Source organism: Elephantulus edwardii, unplaced genomic scaffold (assembly GCF_000299155.1).
Source record: "Elephantulus edwardii isolate Elephantulus edwardi_28Jun2011 unplaced genomic scaffold, EleEdw1.0 scaffold00029, whole genome shotgun sequence".
NCBI classification, from domain to species: domain Eukaryota; kingdom Metazoa; phylum Chordata; class Mammalia; order Macroscelidea; family Macroscelididae; genus Elephantulus; species Elephantulus edwardii.
The window spans coordinates 1,731,277-1,759,058 of record NW_006399779.1 but is presented as its reverse complement, the minus strand read 5'-3'; the positions used below and the strand labels follow the sequence as shown (position 1 = coordinate 1,759,058).

At 36.3% G+C, this 27,782-nt stretch overlaps 1 pseudogene; it reads left to right on the top strand.

Moving 5' to 3' along the window:
• Positions 1 to 18,442: 18,442 nt before the first annotated feature.
• The window catches only part of LOC102866693, a 121,081-nt pseudogene continuing 111,741 nt past the window's right edge, over positions 18,443 to 27,782 (top strand).

Here is a 27,782-nt window from a genome sequence, read left to right as displayed (position 1 = left end):
TGGAGGGACAGCGCAGGAGAGGAAGGCCCTCTATGAGGTGGATTGATTCAGTGACTGGGATAATTGGGATGGGAGTGTCAGAGAGTGTGATTGGCACAGGACAGAGTGGAGTTTAGGGCTGTTGTACATAGGGTCGCTATGAGTCGCAGGCACTCCACGGCACATAACAACAACAAACAGCAAGCCTATGGTATAAAGAGGGTGGCAGAAAACAACCAGAAATGCACAACAAGGAGAAGAAAACATCAACAAAGGATACCTAAATATTAAATCCTTGTGTGAAAAAAAACAAAAAAAAACAAACCCCAACTTTTCCCAAATGGGTAGCTCAGAAAACCATTTGGAAATTCATTCTCAGAAAAGCATCTCATAAGAAAAGTTTATAAAACCCTACAGAACCTCCACAAGAAAAAGGCTGATAACCGAATAACAAAATCGTCAAAAGACATGAAAAGACTTTTCACAGAGGAAGACATTGGGCTGGTCAATAGACACATGAAAAGATACTCAAAATCACTGGTAATACAGAAGAGGAAAATTCTGCTTGGGATGGGTTAGCATAGTGACTGTGACAGTAAAGTCAAGTGTGTCAGATGCCATAAGGTTGTCTTAGGAGGACAAGAATAAAAGCCATTGTTCATAGGGTTGCTATGAGTTGTAGTCAACTCAACAGCACATAACAAAAACAACGTAACAAATAAATATTCTACTGTTCTTCATGCTATTTTCATTGGCCATTTTTTGTTTGGTTGTTTAGCAAATAGATTACCAGGTCCTTCTTTATAGTAGTATAAATGCGTGTGTAAGATTTGCTGAAAACTTTCCACTGTGGGTGACCTTGCTGGTGTTTGAAATACGGAGGGCCCATCTCCCAGAATCACAACTACATGAAAGCCACAATAATAGTTCAACTTGATAAAACTAGTCACCATAAGCCAATCAAAAGCTGTTCCCCAAATAAATGGTTTTAAAATTGGACTAAAAAGAATTTGATTAGTTTTAGATATCAACCAGGGTACTTAGAGGCACAGTCCAGAGGGAGTTGTGCTGCTAACCCACAAGGTATACCTCTATGGGAGTTCGAATCAACCAGTTACCCCATGGAAGCAACGTTTACTGATTTTCTGCCTCAGAGACTCAAGGAGGTTCAGCTATAAGTCTGTTGCATACCAATAACAATGAGAGGGTTTTGGTAACTACTGAAGAAGTGTTATTTCGGCATATTGAAAATGTGTAACTACTGTAATTTTTCATTAAATATTTTTCTAATTTTTCTAATACTTTTAATTGATTTTCATATTTGTTTATATCATGTTTCATTAATATACTTGCTGATTTATACACTGTTTCATTCACATTGTGTTTTCATTTGTTTCATTCACATTGTGTTTTCATTTTATCTCTTTTTTCCAAATAAACTTGGTTGTGGCTAGTTTATCTTTTATGACTGCTAGGAGAATAAACAGATTCATTCTAGAGAGGGTGAAATAGGGATGCTCCTTGGAGGCTAGGATTCTGAAGCTCCATCTAACATACTTTGGGCATACTGCAAGGAAAATCAGGCCTTAGAGAGGGAAATCATGCTTGAGAGAGTGGAGGGACAGTGCAAGAGAGGAAAACCCTCAAGGAGATGGATTGATTCAGTGACTTGAGTAATAGGATGTGATGGGTGTGTTGGAGATAATGAGGACAAAGCAAGATTCAAATCTGTTGTACATAGGGCCGCTATAAGTTACAAGTGACTCAACGGCACATAACAACCATGAATTTACATCTCTATGCAAATTTTGTTGAGACTAGACACTGCATCTTCCTTTAATATTAATTACATTAGAATATTCATATTCCAATTTGTCTGTCTTGTTTTTCCGAAATGCACCATTTCTGTGTAAATGAGAAATCCCAACATAGATTCGAATTAAATTTCACATCCTAGTATCTGTTTGTGTGGGCAATCATAACTCATTTACCTGATTGGATTCTAATAGGTTTTCTTTTGAAACTCAAATGACACCAAGATACATAGTAATATGATGTAGTCTTGTTCTTAGAAGCTATAATTATAATATTTCTATATATTCCTTTCAACTTCATCTTCACAATCAGTTAGGAAATCTCAGTGGTTAATTGTTAAGGATACATTAATGGAGTAGAAATAAACTCAACAGCTGTTGTGGTTAAGTGCTGCAGAGTCATTGACGACTCATAGTGACCCTATGAACGAAAGGCCTGACCACTTGCATAGCATCCATCATTTCTCCAAGTTCATAGGTTTTCCAGAGGCAGGCTATTTTGGACACGGATGCCACTTCTGCTTCCAGGTTTGTTTTAATCAGGGAGGGAGCTCCACCAAACACTGTCCACTATGGGCAACCATTATCACATTTGACACATCAGTGTTACAGTATTCAGCATCACAGCAACCGCAAATTATCTCTGTACGGTAACCATTATCACATTTGACACATCAGTGTCATGGTATTCAGCATCACGGCAACTGCAAGTTATCTCTGTACAGCAAATGGACAGTCCAGTGCTATACCACTTAGAAGAATGTTTGACAAAAACAATTAAAACCAGGCCTGAGTGCCACAGATTAAAATCACCCACCTTTGGCTTTATGGCATTACTTGCTATCCACTAGGTGAATTGAGCTCTCTTGTTAAGGGCTGTCGAGTAGTGGACAACTCAACAGTACTTGGTATTTTTTTTCTTCTTCTTCTTTTCTGGTTCCAAAGAAAGGTTATTTTCTTAAATTTTAATTCTATATTATTTTAACAACTTCAACTTCGATAGTTAATATGGTTCTTCCATCTTTGAAGTATTGGATGCACTTTAATGAATGAATTATTCTTAAAAAAGGATTATATTCTAGCAATGTGAGAAGATAAGATTAAATTCCATGGTGAATCAGAAGGTGAATCTGAGATGAGTGGGCTGTGACCTTATATACAATTGTTAAGAAAGCTCTTTTTAATAAGATTACATTTTAACAAAGACATGAAAGACTTGTGCAAACAGGATATGCAAGGTGTTATCAGAGTCTATGCAAGGAAAAGAGTTCATTAGAAAGTAGCTGAGTGAAGAAACGAATATAAAGAAAAGGCCCTTTGGAGAGAACCATAGTTAGATATTTCACTTTCTCTCTGACCACATAATTAATACAAATTTAGTGAGATCTTAGGAACTCTTTTTTTTTTCATCAAGACTTTAAGGACATATTAGGGATATAGTAGCAATATAACTTCTAAGAAAAAACATATATACATATTCCAAATTGTAGATAACTCCTCTCACGTGACTAAAGGATTAGTCTTCTAATTGCACTTGACAGCAATGTCTTTCCTTGGTCAAGTTAACAGTATATCACAAAGGAAAAGAAGAATGAGATCATCTGTTGAAATTGGCCTACAGGGAAATGTTAACGACAAAAGTAAGAGAATGAGACACATATAGCCCAGAGTAGAGACCAAATTAGAGACAGGTTTCCTGATCATACGTGTAATAGCTTTTCCACTGCATTAAACAACTGTCATTCTAATCTTGAAATTGGCACCTCTATGCCTTTTAAACATTTAAAATAATATTTATGAAAGAAATTGTAAATTATAAATATTATTTTAAGCACAGGAAATATGAACATTTACCTATCTTTTAAAAATTAAGAAAATAGCTTTATGTCACTAAGAACTTAAGATATTTTAAAACTGAAGTAAAGATATGAAAAAGTTTTTTAGTTTATTTCTAAAGAATAATCCATGATATAAAAGAAAACATGCTTTATTTCATATATTTTCAGATAATCACAAGCAGCTCTGTATCTACCTGTTCCAAAATTTACTTTGACAACATTGAGTATGAATAATTTTCCTCAGTAAATTGGCTGTGAGTAGGCATAAATTGCAAATGGATAATTATTCATTTACATTTAATCATGAATTATACATAAGCATGTAGGAAGACTGGAGATGTGAGTATTCCTATCTAATAGGAAGTCAGTCCAAATTAGTTCAAATTTCCATTTTTCTTACTAAAATTGATATAAGGAAAAGATGACAGTACAAAATAAGAAAATATGTAGTATTCCATCAATTACTTTTTCACTAACTTTGATACAAATTGAAATGAAACTTCTTCCCATACCATACAACTTAGTTACTTTTAAAACACAATTTTAAAAGTTCTTTGGAAGGAAAAGTACCAACTTGTCAATTATGAATAACTTTTAAAAAAATGCATATTTTTGTACTGACAATTTCTACTTGGTCTTCATATTATTATTTCAGACATATATTTTTAGACATCATACAGGTTTTGTTTCTATTCCATATCTGTGACTAATAATAAATTTCAAAATAATTTTATGTATTTATAGTTATAGTCTGTACACTTCTGTCTGGTTTCCTCTTTCATAATCATTCTCTTTCTTGATACAGAAAAAGGATGGTATGAAAGAGAGCTTGTATATATTTAATGTTATTTTAATTGGCTGTTCAGTGATTTGTCTTTCAAATCAGTAGTGGGTATTAACATTTTCATGCTGGGTAGAGTAGAGGGACAGCGCAGGAGGGGAAGACCCTCTATGAGGTGGATTGATTCAGTGGCTGGGGTAATCGGGATGGGTGTGTCAGAGGCTGTCAAAGGCAATGCAATTGGCACAGGATAGAGTAGGGTTTAGGGCTGTTGTACATAGGGTCGCTATGAGTCACAAATGACTCGACGGCACATAACAACAACAACAACATTTGCTCAATCTCACCCAAACATCTGTATTGTAATAGTCAAAATGTTCTTGCCTTTATTCACTATCTTTATTTTTTCTTGAATGAAATATTTACATTTTTCATTAATCCCCTAGAGCTCAGCTTCTATCTTATTCCAATAGAGGAAAAACACAGTCACCTATTTCAGGTTTGTTTACTAGTCACTTTAACTAATGCCATTCATTCATTCATTCCAACTTCAGTTATCAGGAAATAACTGTGCACCAGCAATGGATCTCATTACCTATGCCATCAAGTCAATTCTGACTCATAACAAACATACAGAACCTAGTAGAACATTGCCAAAGGATTTCCAGAGGGGTACTATTTAGTTGTCTCTTTCCTCATAGAGATTAGTGTGAGACACAATGTAAGAGATCACTATTAGATAACTTGTAAGTGACAGGTCACTTATAATATCTTGTTATAAAATTATTTGAATATTTTTCTTTGCAAATACAAATATTTAGGTGTACAAAATGTTTCTTTATATATTATTTTTTGTTCTTAATTTTCTCATGCAATTCTGAGCTGCTGCTATATTGTATCATGTCCATTTAATGATATTATTATTATTACTGCCATTAGTGTTCATTTTAGGGGATAAGTGAAGTCCAGGTCAATAAATTCTCTGGATATTATTATATGTATAATTTCAGAGATTGTATGAATAGTAAATAATGGAGTTCTGGGAATATAGTCTGTAGGGAATTACAGTACTAACCCAAAGGCCACACCTGACCACCTGTTGTCAGCATCAACTCCTTAGGAGAAAGATGGGCAATATTCTCCCAGGAATTTATAATATTGGAAACCAAATATAGACCAGTGGAATAGAATTGAGAACTCAGAAATAGACACAGCTATCTATGATCAACTGCTATTTGACAAGGACATCAAAACTATCAAAGAGGAAATGATAACCTCTTCAACAAATGATGGTGGCAAAACTGAATTTTCACCTGCAGAAACCTGGAACAGGATCCACATCTCACACCATATCCAAAAATCAACTCAAGGTGGGTCAGAGACCTGGGAGGAAAGTCCAAAACCATAACGTTCCTAAGAAACAAATTGGTATCAAGCTAAAAAGCGCTAGGCCAAGGTATAAAGCGACTGCCTAATACAACCAGAAATGCACACTCTAAAGAGGATAAAATTGATGCATGACATTTTTTAAAGATTAAATCAATTTGTGCATTAAAAAAAAACTTTTTCCAACAGGGTGAAAAGAAAACTTACTGACTGGGAACAAACATTTGGCATTACCATCTCAGACACAAGTCTTATAACAAAAGTTTACAGAATACTTCTGGGACTTCACACGACAAAAACTGATAACCCGATTGCAAAATGGGCAAAAGATATGGTAAGAAATCTCACAGAGCAAGATATTTGAATGGCAGACAGACACATAGAGAAATACTCCAAGTCACTGGCAATAAGAGAGATGCAAATCAAAACCACAGTAAGATACCATCTCATTCCAGAAACAGTGACAAAGTTTAACAGGGCATCAAATAATAAATGCTTGAGAGGATGTGCTGAGAAAGGAATTCTTATACATTGTTGATGAGATTATAAAATGGTACAACCATTATGGAAGGCCGTTTGGTGCTTTCTCAAAAAGCTGAACATAGAAATTCCATATGACCCGGCTGTTCCACTACTTGGAACATACCCTGAGAAAATAAGAACTAAAGCACAAACTGAGATTTTTGCACTAATGTTCATAGCAACATTTTTCACCATCACAAGAACATGGAAACAGCCCAAATATCCAACCACAAACGAATGGATTGAGGAATTATGGGACATTCACCCAATGGTTCACACAATGGAATACCAGCTAGCACACTGGAGCAATGATTTTGCATATTGTTACCTAATTTGAGAGGGACTGGAGAGTATTATGCTGAGTGAACTAACTCAGTCTTACAGGGATAAGTACGGTATAATACCATTATTGTAGAATGAGTATAAGGATCCTGGAGGGGTGGGAGAGGCAGGAAGCAGAGGGATGTGGATGTACAGGGGGAAGAGGGGATTAATCATTTGGTTACACAATTTGATTGGGGGGGTGAAAGAAATTGAAAGAATTTGTTCTTTAAAACAATTCTAATTTTGTAAATTAACTAGGAGAAAATTTTTTAAAAAAATACTAAATAGGGCAAGTATTGCTTGTATTTCCCTCTCCATGAGGGTAAGGAAATCTACTGCATGAGTTAATAAACCAAGAAGTGATATAATGTGATTTGACTTTTTAAAAATTTCCTCTTGTGTTGGTAGTCTAATGGGTAAGGAATTGTACTAACTCAAAGACAGACATTTCAAATCTATCAGCTGCCCTACAAGAGAAAGATGGGCAATTTCTCGTGTGATTGAAAGCTTCTAAAATGTCACTAGAGAGTCACTAGTACAGTCAGTTTTGGCTATACATCACATAATATTTCTTATGCAATTAATAGAAAGATATTTTTAACAGAAAGATTTTAAGATACTGTATCAAGATTCTTTGCATGTATGCAATTATGTGTACACACACACACACAAAATATGTTTTGTTGTTATTAGGTGCAATCCAGTAGACAATAGCTCATTGCAACAGATCAGAACCTTATTCTATTCAGCACTATCCTCATAGCCCCTGCAAAAAGCAGACCATTGTTATGGTGACTATGTCAATCCATCATATTGAGTTTCTGCCTCTCTTTCACTGACCCTCTACTGTTCAGTATGATGTCTAATTCTAAGGATAGCTATTTCCTGACAACATTCCCAAAGTATGTGACATAAAGTTTCACAATTCTTGCCTATAATCAACACCTTATTTACACTTTGTCACATATATACATTGCTAGATAGATAGATATGTAGAGATGGGGAGAGAGAGAGAGAGAGAGAGATTGAGATTGATTGATTTGTTCTTTTGGATGTCCATGTATATTTAATAATCTTTTCCAACTTCACAATTAAAAAAAAAAATCAAAAGAACAGTAGCTTCCTAATTCATTGTGCAAATTTCAGATACAAAGCAAATAACTGAAAATGCCATACCTTGGATCAGGTGCACCTTCTTTTTTAAATTGACACTGTTGCCCTGTAGTACTTCGGAAAAGTCCTTGACAGAAGATATTTAGTTTCTTGACTGGTGCTACCATCAGTGTTGATTGTGGATCCCAGTAAAATGAAATTGTTGACAATTTTAAAATTTTCTCCATCTATCGTTGTTTTCATGATGTCGATATGTAATTCTTATTGAAGGCTGTAGTGTTTGATCTCCTGCAGAAAGTGCTTCAAGTTCCCTATTTGCAACTAAGGGTGTGTAATCTGGATAATGCAGGTTGTTGATGAGTGTTCTCTCACTCTTGATGGATGACATGTTGTTCAAATACTCTGATTTCTTGAATTCTTTGCTCAGCGTGTAGATTAAATAGGTATGCAGGCAGGATACAACCTTGATGCTCACTTTTCCTTATTTTAAACCATGCAATATTCTCTTGTTCTATTTTTACTCCTTGGTCTATATATAGATTTCACATGAACAAAATTGAGTGCTCTGAGGTTCAATTCTTCTTAATGTTAACCATAAATCTTTTATGTTCCACCTAGTCAAATACTTTTGTATAGTATATAAAACATAAGTAAATATATTTGTTTATTTTTAAGTAATTTTCAGCAGAATGTTACTGGCCTGTGATGTTGTTGTTGTTGTTATTGTTGATTGCCTTTGGGTCGAGCACAACTCAAAGTGATTCTATGAACAAAAGACCTGAAGCCCCTCTACAACTATCTACATCTATCAAAGTTCATAGAGCTTCTGGAGGCATGTTGTTTAGGAAGTCAAAACCACTCCTGCTTCCAAACCTGTCATAGAATGTTTTTAGTTGAGTTGCCTGAGACGCATAATGACTCTTCCTGTCCTGAGTCAGTCTCACTAATCCTGACACATCAAACTCCATTGCCCCAGTCATTGTATCAATCCATCTTATCCATAGTCTTCCTCTCCTGTGCTGTCACTCCATCCTCCTGAGCATGATGTCCTTCTCCAAGGACTGATCTCTCCTGGCCATGTGCCCAAAGTAAGTGAGGCAGAGCTTCAACATCCTAGCCTCCAAGGAGAAACTTGGTTTCACCGCTTTCAAGATGGTGACATTAATTATTATTCTATAATTTCTGCACTCTGTAACCGTATTTTCAATTAATTTTAATAAAAGTAGATCTCTTCTAATCAGTTGATTAATATCTCTTCAATTCAGTTGTCTAGATGTCTTCGGAACTTCTTGAAAGAGCTAGTGAACATGTCCAGGGTTGTATCTGTTTATTGAAATTCCTCCATTGGTATGAATCAATTCCTGGGACCTTATTTTCTACTAATGCCTTCCATGAAAATTGAATTTTTATCTTTATTATCATTGGTTTCTGATAAGAAACTACTTCTTGATATGGTTCCGTGTTGATCAATTTTTTGTTTGTTTGTCTCTTTCAGTGGTTCTGTGTATTTTTTTTTCTTTTTTTTTATGCTTCCTGCATCATTCAAGATTTTACCTACAGAATTCTTCATTATTGCAACTTCTGGCTTAAATTTGTTCTTCAGTTCTTTGAATCTAATAAATTCTGAATGTGTTCTTCTCTTTTGGTTTTCTAACTCCAGTTCTTTGTCATGTTATTAAAAAATGTGCTTTTTATTCTCAAGCTGTCCTTTGAAATCTGTTCAGCTAGTTTACATCAGTAGTTCTTCTTTGTTTTTTGTTTGTTTTGTTTTTTTAATTTTATTAGTGTGTGTATGTGTGTGTGTACTGTCAAATCGGATCTGACTGGTACAGGAGGAGATTGCCCTTCCTTCTCTAGCAGAGCATCTGGTGGATTCAAACCATGTACCTCTGGGATTGCAATGCAGCTTCTTGCCACTAGGCCACCAGAGCTCGCCTCTTCTCTTTGTTTTGGTGTCTTACATTCTAATGCAAGTTTCCAAGTCTCTCTTAACATCTGTTTCGGTCTTTTCTTTCTTTCCTATATTTTTAAAGACCTTTTGATTTCTTCAAGCATTGTATCCTTCATGCCATCCCACAACTTACCTGGCTTCAATCATTAGCATTTCATGCATCAACTCTATTTTTGAGATGCTTTTTAAATCCTGCTGAGATAGAGTAAAGGTTGTATACTGGTTCTCATGATTTTATTTTCATTTTTTCCAACTTCCACTTTAACTTGCATAGTATTTTTTGATGATTTATTTCAACTAGTCCTTGAAATTATTTGGACAGGTGACAATGTCTTCTTCCGTTGACTCTTTGGCCAGATGTAGTCAATTTGATTCTTGGGTCATTGCCTGCACAACAAAAGATTGCAATAGGGGTTCCCAGTCACGTTAAAGTTTCTACTCATTAGAAAGCTGATAGCCAAAACTATGTTTGTGGGTGTACGTTTTTGTTATGTAACTTTGATTTGGATCTAACACATAACTAACCTTCCAGCAGGTCTTCAGAGGCAGCAAATTGCACAGAGTAGACAGTTCATCTTTCTTGTGCAGAGCTGCTGGTGTGCCTTTGGGAAAGCAGAACAACTCCTTATAATTAAGCCACTAAATATACATATATATTTCTCATACATGGAATAATCGTACTCTGGTAAATGTATTTTAAGGCAACAAGCAGAGATAATCCATGTATTTACACAAATATGATCCCAATAGTTAAATACTATAAAAAATACATTTTCTTGGAAACATTATTACATTAAAAATTATATAGGTCATTACAATGGGCTTTTAAGATATATTTAAAATAATAAACAAATAATCATAAATATATATGAACATGAATATATATGTGTTCTTATGTAGTTGACATATTTCTGTATATGTATTTGCATATGTATCTTACCAGCATCTTCAATGTCCGCTTTCATGTGTTTCTGTGATTAAGACATGTGATAAAAGCTTATAGAAATACACTCATATATTTGCATTCATGCACACACACATTCATACTCAGAGAAATATAAAATGTGCTTCATCACCAATGTAAGAGTTTTCATGATATATGGTTTTATATATTGATTTATCTTTATCTTTATGTTATTTATATTTATTTGAAAACAAGAGTGGTATCCACTACAACATGCCTCTGGAAACTATGAACTTCAATAATTGTTGATAGTTGTAGCGGGGCTTCAGGCCTTTTGTTCATAGGGTCAGTATGAGTTATGCTTGACTTGAAGGAAATCAACAACAAATATATATACATATATGTATATGCATATGTATATGTATATATAAACATACATACACACACACTTTTATAATCTGATCTACTTTGTTCTTTAAAATATGTCTTTAATATAATATTAACTAAAAGTGAACATCATGTGTAAAATTTTACTAGGAGACATTATTTAACAAAGTGTTATTCAAGATTATAAACAGGACAAGAATAACATATACTTGCCATCTTGTGTTCCTTTATTTAGAAGCATTTATAAATTTATTGAACTGACCATCCTGTTGTAGAGGAGAATTTTCACATTTTTGCTCTTGTATGGAGAGCAAGGCAAAATACAAAGGACAAAGAAGAGCTCTTTAATATGTAACGGGAACAATAGCAAGAGATTTTATATATGCATGTGACTTCTACATAAAGTCCACGAATTATTCAGGATAAACTATTACTTCTACTTTCAGCCTTATTTCTACATTATATCTATCTGTATTTCACCTCTAGCTGGCTGGCATATTGCTGTTGTTAATTGTTTTTCACACAATATTTTAGGAGCACAACTCAATCACCCAAATACAAGTGAATTTCCATTGTTAGTGTGAATGAAAGTAGACATATATACCCAGAATGAATGGAGCTAAATAAGAGATCAAGAACTTTAGTAGCGTAGTGCATAAGGAAGTGCACTGTTAACCCTGGTGGTTAGAATTCACTGTGAGAGAATGATTGACTGTCTTATCCCTCGTGACTTAAAGTCTTGGAAACCCATTGGAGGGTTACACTATGAGTCAATTCTGACTTGGAGACACAAAATTGAGTGTTTTTAAAGTAATAGATACAGTACACTAACATAGAATATCTAAAGCATTAAAGGCTTATATAGAAATAATGCATTTTCAAGGATACTTGGAAAATCAGGAGTGCTGGGCTATAGAGTCCATTCTAGTATTATCTCTTTTTACAACCTTGACACATCTCCATCTCTCCTGAGTCCTAGGTTTCATTATTTGTTGTGGTTGTTAGATGCTGTCAAGTTGACTATTGATTGCAACTCTATGAATAATGGATCTGTACTTTGACCGAATCTCTGTCATCCTTAGCATCTCTGGCACACTTGAGCCCATTGTTGCAGTTACAGTGTCAACCAATTTCACTGAGGGTCTTTCTACCCTTCAAGGAGCTAGGATGCCAAGGTGAACAGAATATTTCAAAGGACAGCACAAGAAGACAAAACGAATATAATTTTAAAAAGTATAAAGAGCTAGAGTCAGAGAATAAAGAAGGAATAACTCACTTGGCATTTCTCAAGCTGAAAGAACTGAGAAATAAATTCTGCAATGAGGAAGGATGCAGTGGACAATACTTGAATTTGTCCAGGTGCATCAAAATGAAATGGAAGAAATATGCAGTATTACTCTATCAAAAAGAATGGCCCACACAAAAATATTTCAAGGAGTACCAGATGAACATATTTTCCAAGAGCTTCCACAAGTGACTAGAATAGTACATTGACAGGGAACTGCCAGAAGGTCAGATGGTTTTTAGAAGAGATCATATCCTGAGGGATTGTTAAGTGTCTCCAAGTTGCTTGCAACTCACAGCAAACTTCGGTGCTAATATCAGATGTCTCCAGGCTTAAAAGAAAGAATACCAGCAGAATACTTATCAGTGTTTCATTGGTTATTCATAATAATTTGACTGCACACATCATAAGAAACTATAACTAGCATTGAGAAGATGGGGAATCTCAGAACACTTAATAGTGTTCATGCAATACATACACCTAAATCAAGAAGCTGTTGTCAGAGCAGAGAGAGGGGACATTGCACGGTTTAAAATCAGGAAGAGTATGCACTGATAGTATATCCTTTCTCCACACCTATTCAATCTGTATACTGAGGAAATAACTATAAAATCTGGACACTGTAAGGGTAGTGTGGGCCTAAGATCTGAGGAAGACTCATCAATAGTCTGGGTTATGCTGATAACACAACCTTTCTTGCTTAAAGTGAGGAGGACTTGAAACACTTACTGAAGAAAATCAAGGAGTACAGCCCTCAATATGGATTACATTTCAGCACCAAGAAGACAAATTCTCACCACTGGACCAACAGAAAACATCATGGTTGATAGTTTGCTTAGATCAACACTTTTGATACCAGCTGTCAAAAAATCAAGAGATGTATTACATTTGGCAAGTCTGCTCTTAGACATCTCTCCAAAATACTGAAGGGCAATGATGTCAGTCTAAATACTAAAGTACACCTAATTAATTTAGGCCATGGTATTTTCAATCACTTACCATACATCTGAGAGCTGGACAATGCACAAGAATGATGGAAGAATTGATACATTTGTTTTGTGGTATCAGAGAAGAGTACTGAATATTCAATGGTTTACCAAAGAACAAATGGCTATGTATTAGCTAACATACATCCAGCATATTTCTTGGAAGTAAAAATGGTGAAGCTTCATCTCTCATACTTTGGGCATGCTGTGAGGAGAAGCTATTCCTTGCAACAGGATGTCAAGCTTGAGAAGGTAAAGACTATAGGCTTCAGACAGTCTTTGAACCAGGATATGAACTCATCCCTGTGGTATAACTTGTAGTAAAAAACAAACAAACAAACAAACACAAAACTATAAGATCTTTACTATGAACAATAACATCAGCAAAGTCCTTAAAACAAGCAACCATCCAGGATCGTAAAGATGTCATTTGTCCAAGGATACACTCAATAATTAGGAAAAGGGAAGAAGGATTAAATAGCTACTGTATCCCTTTGTTATCCACTTTAGTTTGAGACAAATATACTTGGTAAGATAAATTAATTTGAAGTAAATTACATTATTTCAAGTAAAAAGTAATAACAATTTATCAAGCACAGTTAAAATCCTACCTTGGTGGGTGTTACTTTATGCCCAAATGCCATTGCTTTGATCTTACTTTGGGTTCACATCTGCCTGACTTATAAGGCAATATAGGGTCGGAACTTTTGTTTCATATCACACTTTGATTTGGAAGAGCAACTTGGGGTGTTTTGTGCCTTCATTTCTAATCTTTCGACCAAGAGTTATGCATGTCTTCTTAATGGGATTGTTTTTAAGAATAAAGTAGATAATATATGCAAATTTAGTAAATTCTGAACTATAAGCTTGACTGTAATTTATTTGACTGAATTCAGTGGATTACTGTTATGGCAGAAATATGAGATTCCAAACGCTCGGCTAATTTTGGAGATCAACAAAGTTCTTTATTGACTGTGGTGAAAAATATCAGCTAATGCTCAAACTGTTCCAACTCTGAGGGGAAGGAAAGATTGGGTTGATAGACACAGATTAGGCTTGGCAGGGTTACACAAAGGTCACTATTGTTGGCAGTTGGCAGATGAGATTTCTTCATATTTGGGAGTTGCTATTGTTTCTATGTCTCATGGGTGTCCAGGTCCTAGGCCAAGTGCTGAGGAGTGGTAACTAGGTCAGCTTGTACTAGTACATAAAGCTTAGTAAAACATGTTATTGTCAGTTATTGAAGCATACATTTCTTAACATTGTTGTCAGAACAAAAGGGTTATGTAATGCTAACATAGATGACAGAAGAAATAATGCTTTTGAGTTGTGGTGCTGGAGAAGAATTTTGAACATACTACGGACTGCCAAGAGAACTAATAAGTCTATCCTAGAGAGAGTGAAATGCATTTGCTCCAAAAGAAATAACAGGTCTGTCCTAGAGAAGGTGAAACCAATCTGCTCCTTGGAGGTAAGGATTTTGAGACTATGTCTCACATATTTCAGGGATGTAACCAGGAGGGTCTTTGGAGAATATCATGCTTGGAAGGGTCAAGGGATAGGAGAGGAAGACCCTGGATGAGATGGATTGATTCGGTAACTGAGGTAATGAGGGTAGATGTGTCAGAGACTGTGAGATTGGCTCAGGATAGAGCAGGGTTCACAACTATTGTGCAGAGGATTCCTGTGAGTTATAGTCTGCTCACTGGCACATAACAACAGCAACAACAATGCTAGCATATAAAATGACATCTCTAATGCTTAACACATAAACTACTTCTATTTTCCCTTTTTCTTTTCATATACACTCAAACCATTGAGTGTTAGGGTTTTAAGTTGGTAGGGGCTCATAATACTGAGATAAGAACAGAAGTTTAGTAGACCCAAGCCTTGTCTGAACAAACTGTATTATGTGTTTAATAATGCATGGTCTAATTAGGAGGAAGAGGGAGAAAAGTATTAGGGGTTTTGAGATTCCACTGAATAAGGACGTTAACCAGGGGTTCCAATGAAACATTTTCTGGTACTAAAACTGCCTGGATAATAACACCTGACTAATTGGCATAAAAGCAATGGGTTTGTTTTTTTTAAGGTACCACACAACTTCCTACTTCCATCCCTAGGAACAAAACAGGATATTTTAGCTTCATGGGATTTGGAGTATAACCTTGGCTAGGGATCTATTTTGGCTATGCCCAAGGGAAACGGCATACTGAAGTTGCTAAGGTACTTCAACATCTCCTTTGATGCTGTATTGGAAAGAGCTGCTGATCTGGCTGTACTGAGACTTAAGATGATAGATATTTCAGGGAGAATTTAGACTAAGACATATGGAATAGGCTTTGTTACTTATCACCCCTGAAAACACTTGTTGAGACTATCTGAACAAACTAAGTGCTATTAGAGTAAAAAATAAGCATTGATGATGATAGTCTCATTGTATACTGACTTGAAGTAAGGCCAGAACAGCTTATACTTAGGACAGGTTATACTGACAGCATGGAAGACAGAGCTGGAGGCAGGATTACAGTTGGTGGCTGGTGATGAGAGAAAGGAGGCACACTGGGTAGAGCAGAGTGCTGGCTATCAATTCAGCTAATGGCATGATGAGTTTGTCAACTGTCTCTGTATTGTGCAGTTGATGGTGACTAGTGAACTTTAACTTGAGTGCTGTGCATCCTGGGTTAACAGTACATTTTGGCAACTCAGGTGCTGCTTTTACTAGTGAGAAATGAATCTACAGGTCTTATAATTTTGACTGTAGTGGGAGTAGTCAGGACAACATGTCATGATCTATTTCAACAGGGTGCAAAGATTTTTGTCTTTTACATTTTAAGAAGAACTGATTTTTCTAGCTGAAAAATTTGACAAGAGGTAATTAATGGGAAAGGGTTCTGGACTAAAATAGTTTTAGAGATATGAGCTATTACTTTTTGAAGTTGGAGTAATTGTTCTGAGAGGTGGAAGAGGTTTAACTAAGATCAGTGGTACACTTGGACAAGATTGGGGGTGGCCTTCTAAGCAATATTTCATCACAGTAGAGGGTGCACTATATGCATAGGAGGCTTAAAGGAAACGTCTATATTTTTTTCTGTCTGAGTTTTATGGTTATGGTTTTGTGGTTTTTTGTTTTTGTTGTTGGTTTGTTTTGGGGTTTTTTTGACACAAGTTTTACTAGGGTAGATTCAAGATTCTGTTCATTCTTTTTACTTGCTCTGAACTCTGAGACTTATAGATTGTATGCCATTCCTATGTGATACTCAAAGCTTTGGAGGGAATTTGCAAGATTTTAGACACAATCTGGGTCATTGTCTGAGCCAATTGACAGTGGCAACCCATAACAGGGAACTACTTCCTATAAAAGTTTTACAACGTCTTCAGCAGTCTTGATGCACATGGGAGAGCTTCAATTTACTCAGAGAAGGTAGTACACATGGCTACAAGAAGATATTTACAATTAAGGGATGTTGGCTTGAGTTCACTAAGATTCTAAAGCTGGCTACAACTTCAGGAGTAAATATCTTTGAATTTGGCAGGTCTCTCCACCCTTTGACTAAAGTCGGCTTCCCTCCCCCCCCCCCCCCGTTTTTGTAAAGTATTTTTTTCAGTCTCAAGCACTCAGGCTTTTCTGGCAGGACAGGGGCCAAAAGGTTTGGGGGGTGATGTGTGGACAAGAGTGACTTCATTTTGCCATAAATTCTTTTCTGGTCTGATGTTCTTGGCAGTGGATTATTACCACCTTTGATGACAGCCACACAGCTGGTAAAAAGCTTAAAATTTCAGAAGTACTTTGATAGTTTTTCCAGTAGCATTTATGAGCCATTTTTCTTGGTATTTTATGTACATTTATAATTGTAAAGGTATAATTACTATCAGTATAGATACTAACAGTCTTACTTTCCGTTTACTTAAGAGCCCAGATTAGGGTAGTAAATTCAGCCTTCTGTACTGACATACCCTGGGGCAAGTTTTTGAACAGCAGAACTGTGTCATTTGCGATGATGGCAGCCCCAGTCTTTTGAGTTCTTTCATGCATAAAGCTACTGCCATCGGTAAACAGGGTTTCCACTTTGCAGAACTTGTTTGCAATCTTGTTCCGCTGAGTCGTTAGATTCCTAGAGCTGAGTGGCTGGATTTAGAGCTCTGGTGGTAGTGGAGGCGCTGCATGGATTTCTAAGTAACAGGCTTTGATATTGAGCAAGTGATGATCATCCACTTACCCTCTGCTCCAGAGAAGAGGATTTCCATGGTATGCTGGGTTGTTATGCTGAGGTCTTGTCCTAAAGTGAGTTTATTAGTTTCTTTTACTATAGTGCAGTGGCAACAATTAACCATAAACAATCAGCCTTGGACATATCTGTTTAATAATTTTTGAGATGTAAGCGACTGGACATGCCTGAGATCTTAGGATGTGGGTCAGCACTCCATTGGCTACCCTGGACCACTCATGGACAAAGAGACAAAAGGGTCTCCTCACATCAGGTAGTGCTAATGCTGGGGCACTGACTAATTTTTGCCACAAGATATCAAAGGCATAGTATTCTTCTTTACCCCAAGTCAGTGGCTGGTTTGGGTGTGCTGTTGTTGTGTAAATTGGCCTTATCACTTTCATAAATCCTAGCATCCAAAATTTGCAATAATCTGCTGATTTTGAGGAACTTTCAAAGCTATTTTTATTGGCTGGCTCTGGCATATGTTAATGGAATTCTCTAGGCCTGCTGTCAGTTACTGGGTATTTTGAGAGAGTTTAAAGCTTAAGAAGGTAACTAACTGCTGACTTATCGTGTTCTTTTGAGACACATTTCATAGTGCTTTTTTTGTTTTATTTTGTTGAGTAAGTAGGACTGTTTGTGTGTGCTTTGCAGGCAGGCAGTATATCTGTCTGCAGCAAGGATCAGGTTATTAACATATTGTAGAAGACTAAAAATTGAGTAGTAATCATACTAGCAAATGCTTCAAGCTTCTGGAGCTTTTTATGGGTGTCAGTGGCTAAGACACGAAGATGAGGTTAAGGGCTGTAGTTTTCTCAGGATCCATTGGATCATAAAGAGGTGTACACTTGAAAAGTTTGGCTAAGTTTCACCAAATATGCCCCTGGGGATTCCTTTGTATCTTGCACCACTTCAGTCTTTTTGCTTAAGTTGGTAGCTTTCCAAGAAGTTTCTCGGAGACATGAGAGTAAAGCTCGGTGGTAAGCATCTGATCATCAGAACCTCCCAGTGATGTTGAGGTCCCACTCAGGATGGCTAAGTGACATGATTTCAGACCTTTCCTGAGTGGTTCCTGAGAGATTTTCTAGGGTACTTTTTCCAGCAGTGGAAAGGATACATTTGTGTTTAAGGAAGATTTAGAAGTTTCCTGGCTGGGCAGGATAGACAGGGACTTAGAAAAGTCCTTAGTTAGAAGTGAATGGCTTAGAGAAATTAAAAATCAGAGGCTTTTGTTTTCTCTGTTATGCTGGGTTAAATTTATTCAGCCCAGAAGAGACAGAAAAGTGACCTCTTTCAGATCCTCCCTCCCTTTTACTTTGGGGTTTTTTTTTTTTTGTTTGTTTGTTTTATTTAGGATACTAGCTTAGAACATTTTAACTGAGGATAAGGACCTAAAATAGCATTGTAGGAGACCCGGGCTTCATTCTGGATGGGTGTTCTAACGCAGATACACAGTATTGGAGTCTGCATGTTAACAAAATTCCCAGGTAATTAGACTTCTGAATTCTTTTTGCAGGGATTTTGTAAAAGTATAGGTTCCAATTCAGCATACTGAGTGGAAAAGGAAATTCTCAGCCAGGAGTTTGAATAAGGATAAGTTGGTTCAAAGTTCTAGAAGGGAAACATAAGTACCTCTTGCCTCCAGGAGCTCTAAGACTGCTGCCAGGGCCTGGTTCAATAGAGGGTTGGGAGTAGATTAGGATCTATGAACACAGTCGTTCTTACTGATTGTCTTTTTCCCAGCTCTCTGGGAAGGTACAACAAAACCCAAACAGTTTTCTCCCTGCCCAGCTGGAGAAGACAGTAATGACAGACGATGCCTTAGGAGGGCCCGAAGACAAAGGGCTCTCATGCATCATCCTCTGTATTCCTAGCTTTTGTTCTGAAATGAAAACTTTTAAATGACACACATAACAGCATTTTCATTGTGCCTTGTTCAGGCTCTAGGGAAGAGAGAAAAAGGAGGAAGGGTTTGGCTGAAGCCTACCAACTGCAAGAATAAGTTAGAGGAGAAGTCTTGGGGGCAGATGTTCAAGAGATTGAGATTGTCCCTGAGTTATTTTTATCATAAAGCCACAAATGTATTATAACAAGGCAAATTGTAATATATATAATCCTGAACTCATGACATGTCTCAGTTGATTTTTTCTCTTGGATTGAAAAGTCCTGAAATTGAATGTGACATTAAAATGCAAATTTTCCTATTAAAAAACAAAAAAAAAAAAACCAAAACAAAACAAAAGAGATTGAGATTGTTAACAGTTTCAGCTTGCTTGGTTCCACAATCAACACTCTCGGCACCAGTAGTCAGGAAATCAAAAGACAAATTGCATTGCGAAAGTCTGCTCTATCTAGAGTACTGAAGAGCAATGATGTCAGTCTTCACATTTACTTAATATGCACCAGAGAGCTGGACAATAACTAAAGGTGATAGAAGAATAATCAGTGCCTTTGAATTGTGGCGCTGGAAAAGGGTGTTGAACATAACATGGAGTGTCAGGAGAACTAACATCTCTCTCCTAGAGAAGATGAAACCAGGCTACTCCCTGGAGGAAAGAATTTTGAAGCTCCATCTCACATACTTTGGCAGGAGGCACCAGTCCTTGGAAAGGGACATCATGTTTGTATGGGTGAAAGGACAGCACAGGAAAAGAATAGCCACAATGAGATGGATTGACCCAATGACTGAAGAAATGGCATTAGGTCTATCAAAGATTATGAGACTGGCTCAGGATAGGGCAGCCTTCAGAACTAATGTACCTAAAGTCTCTGGTGACTAGATGGCACATAACAACAACTTCACAAGACGTTGTTTACTGTTTTATTATCTTATTTGCTGATTCTTCCTACTTACAAGACCTCATACATATCAAGATTTTTGACAGAGCAAGAGAATGTTTTCTCTGTGATATATCCCCTACACACATACCCATGAAGCAGAATGCAGATATATACTCAATAACCCGCATCTTTGCTCTGTTAAACATTTTAACATTTACTTAGGGATATTTTCCTTGTTCTTTCTCAATGTACACTTAATATTCTCTTCATGACACTTTTATCTTGATTACATTCTCTGGATCAGAGTAACTCTAGATCTAGTTATGTAACTACTTCAAGTAATTATTCTAGAAGACTTCCTTTTTCTGTTGAGGTTAATTTTTTTATCTGCATTTATGATGCAAAGTTATTTATTTAATAAATAAAATTCTGAATAACCTAAAACAAAAGTCTCATGGTCACTGAGTAGATTCTGATACAAAGAAACATTATAAGAGAGTAGAATTTCTTATGGGGATCCAGTGTATTAAATCTTAGGGATCCCAATCACAACATCCTCCTTCCGAGAGTGTGACTATCAGGTTCTCTGAGCGGACTTTTCATTAGCAGTTAAACACTTCAATTATTGCATCATTAAGATTCCCTTTTCTATATGATATTTAGGGTCAAAACAACGTAAAATAAAGTAGCTTATACTCCATGGCTATATTTTAGAGTAACATTAACACTGTGTTAATGGGAGAAGGAAACTTTTGTGACTTGGTGGTAAGCAGTTGTGCTGTTAACCCAAAGACTCAGTCAAATCCACCAAGTGCTCCATAGGAGAAAGATGGAAAAATATCCTCCGATGTGATGTCCTGTCTCTGAAAATCTTGTAGAATTTCAGTTATGAGTCAGATATACAACAACAACTGTGTTCTTGGAAAAGAGAGGTGATAATATATGTGTAATTTAAGTAGTTAATGGTATTGAGTTGAATATTATCAAATTGGTGTATATTCTGTTGAATGTATCCTCAAAAACAATAGTAACAATAAAACCTTAAATTGTGCTTAAATTTGATAGAATAGTTAAAATCATGTATCAACTAGTCTGTGATTCTCTAATTTGGCAGTTGCTAATTATAACAGCAATTTAGTGATATAATCACTCCTACTTATGGCCTAATATGATCAAACCTGATTTCACATAAGAGGAATTAAGTGAGATACAACACACTTAATTTGATCACAGCTTGATCCAATGTTAAGGTAGTTTTCTCAGTTGTTTGGCCTCTATTAAATATGTATTAAATAAACTTTCTGGGAAATGTCTTTAGTTTTTGGTTTTATCTGGTTTCTACAGCTGCTTCATCGCCTGTGATTCTTTGGGCTGGAGTCAGCAGCCTGCTATACTTCCTACCAATCTTAGATTTATCAGCCCCTATAGCTATGTGAATAGGAGAAGACTCAGGCCTGATGAGTGATCTAAGGACTTGACACTTGCCACCCTACAAGCAAATGAGCAATTTTCTTGCGATAAATATCTATTACCAGCCTATGTCTATTTGTGCTTCATTGGTTTTGATTCTCTAGAGAATTCAGCCTAAGCCACTTAGTGTGATTTTAAAGCAGAAGTATAAAAACAGCTTTTTGGTTTTGGGGCTGTTTTTATTTAAAAAATAAAAGAAAAGAAAAAGTAAATTAAAAGAACAAAAGCAATGAAAATATATTTAGTGAGCATTCTTGAGTGTTATATTCAGCAAGTACTAGGATTCTACTTTTATAGGAAAGATAGAATGCATATGGAGTATCTCAGCTCATTAGTATTCCTACTGCAATTCCATTTCGTCATTCACCAAATGTTTCTTTGCTGAATAATTCTCAGAAACGTGAAGATTTACTCATTTTCTATTTCAAATATAATTTGTATTTATGATTGTATTTATTTTAGATTTAAATCTCATTTTCTCTAAATCAGAATGATTTGGAGCTGCTAACAAGGCCAACATAGAGTAAAATAAGACAATTCGAGATAAAAGCAGAGTGCAAACATGGAGGGTTAGTGCAGTGGTCAAGAGTTTGGAGACCTTTCTTCTAGGAGAGATAAGTAGGTTGGCAATAGAAATACACATAACAGATTCCTCAATGTATAAATTGAACAAAAATTATAAAGTATCTAAAAATATTTTATAACTAAAGTAACTTTTTAGGGAAAAAAGGTTGAACTTATGTAGTCCAAGTTGAGGTCAATTTATGACACATATCTTTATTAACCTAACTCCTCTTGTATGGACTGTTCAATCTTCAATTTCTGGATAAGATCTTCTCATCATTTTTCTATACCTTTGGTGCTGGGGTTTTTGTAGCAAGTTTATGTTTATCATTTCATGTCAGACATTTAAGGACTTTGCAAAGTTCATATTAGTTGTGGCTAATTTGAGGAAAATAGGAATCCAGAACACTTGATTGTGCTAATATGCAACCTATACTTGGGCCAGGAAGGAGCCCTGTTAGAACAGAGCATGAAAACACTGCATGGTTTAAAATCAGGAAATGGGTGTGTCAGTGATGCACCCTGTCCCCCAACCTTCTCAATCTGTATGCAGAAGAGATCATTTGTGAAGCAGGGTTTTAGGAGGAGGAATGTGTCATCAGGATTGGAGGAAGACTCATCAACAACTTGTGTTTTGCAGATGGCAAAATCTTGGTTTCTGGAACTGAGGAGGATCTGAAGCACTTGCTGCAAAAGGTCAAGGACTGTAGTCTTCATTATGGATTGAAGCTCAACATCAAGAAGACAAAGATTCCCACCACTGGGCCAATTGATAGCACCATAATAGATGGAGAAGAGACTGACATTGTTAACAGTTACAGCTCACTAGGCTCCACAATCAACACTTTTGGCACCAGCAGTCAGGAAATCAAAAGATGAATTTTGTTGGGCAAATTCACTGTCAGGGACTTCTCCAAAGAACTGAAAAGCAACGATGTCAGTCTAGAGACTAAAGTGCACCTAATCCAGGCCATCATCTTCTCAGTAACTTGTTATGCTTCAGAGAGCTGGACAATGATGAAGAATGACAAAAGAAAAACCAATGCCTTCAAGTTGTGGTGCTGGAGAAGAGTCTTGAATATACCATGGACTATCAAGAAAACACATAGGTATGGTGTGGAGAGGATGAAACCAAATTTCTCGATGAAGGCTAAGCTTTTGAAACATACTTTGGGAATGTGATCAGGAGAGACTGATCTCTGGAAAACAACATCATGCTTGGAAAGGTTGAGGGACAGTGATGAAGAGGAAAACCCCAGAAGAGATGGATTGATAAAGTAACTGGGGCAATGGAGGCTAGTATGTCGGAATTAGTGAGACTTCAGGAAAAGCGGTGTTCAGGGCTGCTGTACTTAGGATCTCTATGAGTCCCAGGTGACTCGAGGGTACATAACAACCACGATCCCTTTTCTCCTAAATTCACCACAAATTTTGGATATGCTCAGATTTTTCTTACATGTACCAATAAAAAGGTAGCACGCTATTTCGGAAGTGGATGCCACTTCTGCTTACAAGCTTGCCTCCAAAAACCCTGTAAACCTGGAGAAAGGACAAAAGTTACACCAGTGTCCAGGTCTTTTGCTCAGAAGGTCGCTATAAGTCGCCTAAGACTCCATGGCACTTAACAACAACAGCATAGAGAGAAACAGTTGGCCTACTAGACAGAAAGTGATACTACCAAGCCAAAGGTGGGTGATTGTAATCCACGGCACTCAGGCCTGTTTTTAATTGTTTTTGGTGAAACATTATTCTTGGTTGTATAGCTCTGGTTTTCCCACTTGCTGTACAGAGGTAACTTGTGGCTGCCGTGAAGTTAAACACTGTGACACTGATATGTCAAATACAAGAATGGTTACCCATGGTGGACAGTGATTGGTGGAGCTCCCTGATTAAAATAAGCTTGGAAGGAGGAGTGGCATCCACTTCCGTAACAACTTGCCTCTGGAACCCCTATGAACCTGAAGGAAGGAAAAGTTATGCAAATGTCCAGGTCTTTCATTCACAAGGTCACTATGAGTGGCCTACAACTCGGGCACTTAACAGAAACAACAACCAATAAAAATTTCTTTGAGTAATAAAAGCCACCTAAACATTTTCTAAAAGATAGCGAAGCAGTGATAAATATTGACTTCGACTTGTATCAGAGTGCACATGCATAACTTGATTTATTCTGATACCCTTTTGAGAGGATGATCTACAGTCAAAGAGGCACAGAAAGGTTTCCCATTGGTTGATGTCATGGCACTTGTCACATTCCAGTTTTGAGCACCAATCGATTATCACAGCCCTTATTATTATTATTATGGAAATTCTGATGGCTCAGTTGTAAGGAGTCAAACTGTCAATCCTATTCATAGTTATCATAAACCAGCTTCTCTGTGGGAGAAAGATGAACCACCAATTCCCATGCTTTGAAAACCCACTGGTAGCTTAGCTATGAGTCAAATTTGATGCAATGGTACATAAATATCCAATAATAATAATAATAATTATTATTATTATTATTATTATTATTACTTTTCTTTTAAAAATTTGCATTGAAAAATTTTAAGCAGATTTAACAATTTAAACAGATTCAATTTCTGAATGCTCATGCAATTGTTTGGCTCATTTTGATAATCATTCATCCATAATATTTTATCTACAGTATTATACAACTTGATTATTTGTTAAAACTTGTTCTATATGATGAAGATGAATACAAAGTCAATTATAGCTTAATATTCATAAATATTTTGGGTTTTATTTAGAAATATTATTAAGTGTTGGAAACTGTATTTAGTATGAGTAAAGATTGTCATAACTTGTTGTTATTGTTTTTATGTGCATTGAGTCTCCTGCGACTCATAGCAACCCTATGTACAACAGCCCTAAATCCTGCTCTATCCCTTGCCAATCATATGGTCTCCAACACACCTATTCCCATTACCGCAGTGACTGAATCAATCCATCTCATCAAGGGTCTTCCTCTCCTGCACTGCCCCTCCACACTCCCAAGCATGATGTCCCTCTCCAAGGACTGATCTTGCCTTGCAACATGTCCAAAGTATGTCAGATGAAGCTTCAGAATTCTTGCCTCCAAGGCATGCCAGGCTTCACCCCCTCCAGAACAAACTTGTTTGTTCTCCTAGAAGTCCATAGGTTATTCAATGCTTTTCTCTAGCACCACAGATCAAAGGTATCAACTTTCCTTCTATAATCCCTGGTCATTGTCTAGCTCTCTGATGCATAGCAAGTAATGGCAAAGACCATGACCTGTATCAGGTGCACCTTAGTCTCCAGACTGTCATCACTTCTCTTCAGTACTTTGGAGAGGTCTCCAACAGCAGACTCTCCCAATGTAATTCGTCTTTTAATTTCCTGGCTGCTGGTACCAAGAGTGCTGATTGTAGCTCCAAGCAAACTGAAGCTGTCAACAATCTCAATCTCTGACCCAGTAGTGAGAATCTTAATGTTGAGTTCTTAATGTTGAGTTTTAATCCATATTGAAGGCTGAAGTCCTTGGCCTTCTGCAGCAAGCACTTCAGGTCCTTCTCAGTTTCAGCAAGCAGTGTTTTGTCGTCTGCATAATGCAGATGGTTGATGCGTCTTACTTCAATCCTGATGCCACACTTCTCCTCATAGAGCCCAGGCTCCTGAATAATCTGTTCCTCATATAGATTGAAAAGATATGGAGATAGGACATATCGTTGACACACACCCTTCCCAATTTTGAACCACGCAGTGTTTCCTTGCTCTGTTCCGATAACTACCTCCTGGTCTAAGCATAGGCTTCACATAAGTACAATCAATCGTTCTACCATAACGTAGTATTATGAAAAAAGATTTTCATAGTTTAATATTAGTAAAAATGTAGGATTTTATTTAGATATGATATAGAAAATGCATTGGACCCTGTACTTGTCACATATGTGGCACAGCATCTCTGAGATAACATACATAATTCTCTTAAAATGCACCAAAATCATTGATAATGATTTATTTATGATTAAAAAATGACTATCAAGTTTCTAAGCTTGACAGGATAAAACTGTTCATCTCTTTTTCAAGGAATTGGTGATGAATTTGCACTCTATCTAGATACTACATCCTCTTGGATGGCATCTATGAGTTATGCCATCAGAGCTCCTTTGGTTTCTTTCAGTAAATATCAGTTCAACTCAACGACTCACTGTTGTCACGTGCGGCCCAATTAAAGCTTACTCTCTACCTGGTTTTCAGAGGCTGAAAAATCACCTGGATGGAGATTTCCTATTTTAATCTTCATGATCCAGCAGTGAGAGAAAAAAAATTATCTGCCTTTAGGATAGTGGGGCAACTCACTCCTTAGCCAGGAGAGCTCCCATGTAGAAATTATTTTATATAATTTATTCAGAAGAGGTCATATTCTTGGTAGAATTCATGGTGAAAATACATGCTACATTTAGACAACATGTTTCTTCCTATATAACCTGATTATTTGAATCTATCCCACAAGATTTCTGGGGGGGAAAAAAAAACCCAAACAAATCCATATATCTCTGCTGCAATAAGAGGATATTTCCTTAATCCAAGGATAAACTGATTGAAAAATAATTTCAAATGACTTTTGTCCCTAGCAGTGAATGCACATTCTTCATTTTTTGAATGTATTTGGGTTTTCATCTCACATCCGTAACTGTCTATTTTTATACTATATAAGCTGTCTTCTGGACAATTCAAGACTCACATTATACCAGAATGCTTCCCCAAGCTCAATGTGTAATTTAAATATAATAAAATTTTCCTATACTAATAAATCCAATCCAATTTATCTATAGTTTGAAGATCTAATTCTCAGGCTATGTAGTCTGGTTAAAGAACATAGTACTCCTGAGATTACAAGACTAATGTATTCGTCTTTCATGGCTCCTTTTGCACAGTAGGATGACTCATAATTTTGAAATTAGTCACATATAAAGCAATAATATAAAATTCCTTAAATATCATAAATTTAATTTTTTTGTCATTTATCTCCTAGTTTTAGAATCCATTTTACGATTAGGGGTCTATATCATGTTCTTTAGTTAATAGTACATAAATTATAGTTGATATGACTTTCTCTTGCTTAAAATTGTCTTTCTCCATGTCACCTATTAAATCAAAGTAAAAATGTTTAATTCAGAGTTTCAAAATTTAACAATGACAAAAATTATTTGGATTGCATGTTATTAATGTAAAATTATATTCCAAGTACTCTTTGTTCCAAAATTTGCCTTTTGCAACTTAATTTCCCTTTCAGAAATTCTTCCCAGTTCTGATGTTACACACATTTAAAAATCTGATCCTAGCATTTTTTTAATCATAAGCACAACATATGCATACTGACGAATGTTTGTTTTCTGTTTGCAGAAGGAGAGTGACTGAAATATGTGTAGCATTATGTAACCTCTACAAACCCCACAAGGGAAATCAATCTTCATCCCTAATATTAAGAAAACAAAAATTATTTCTATGAAGTCATCCAT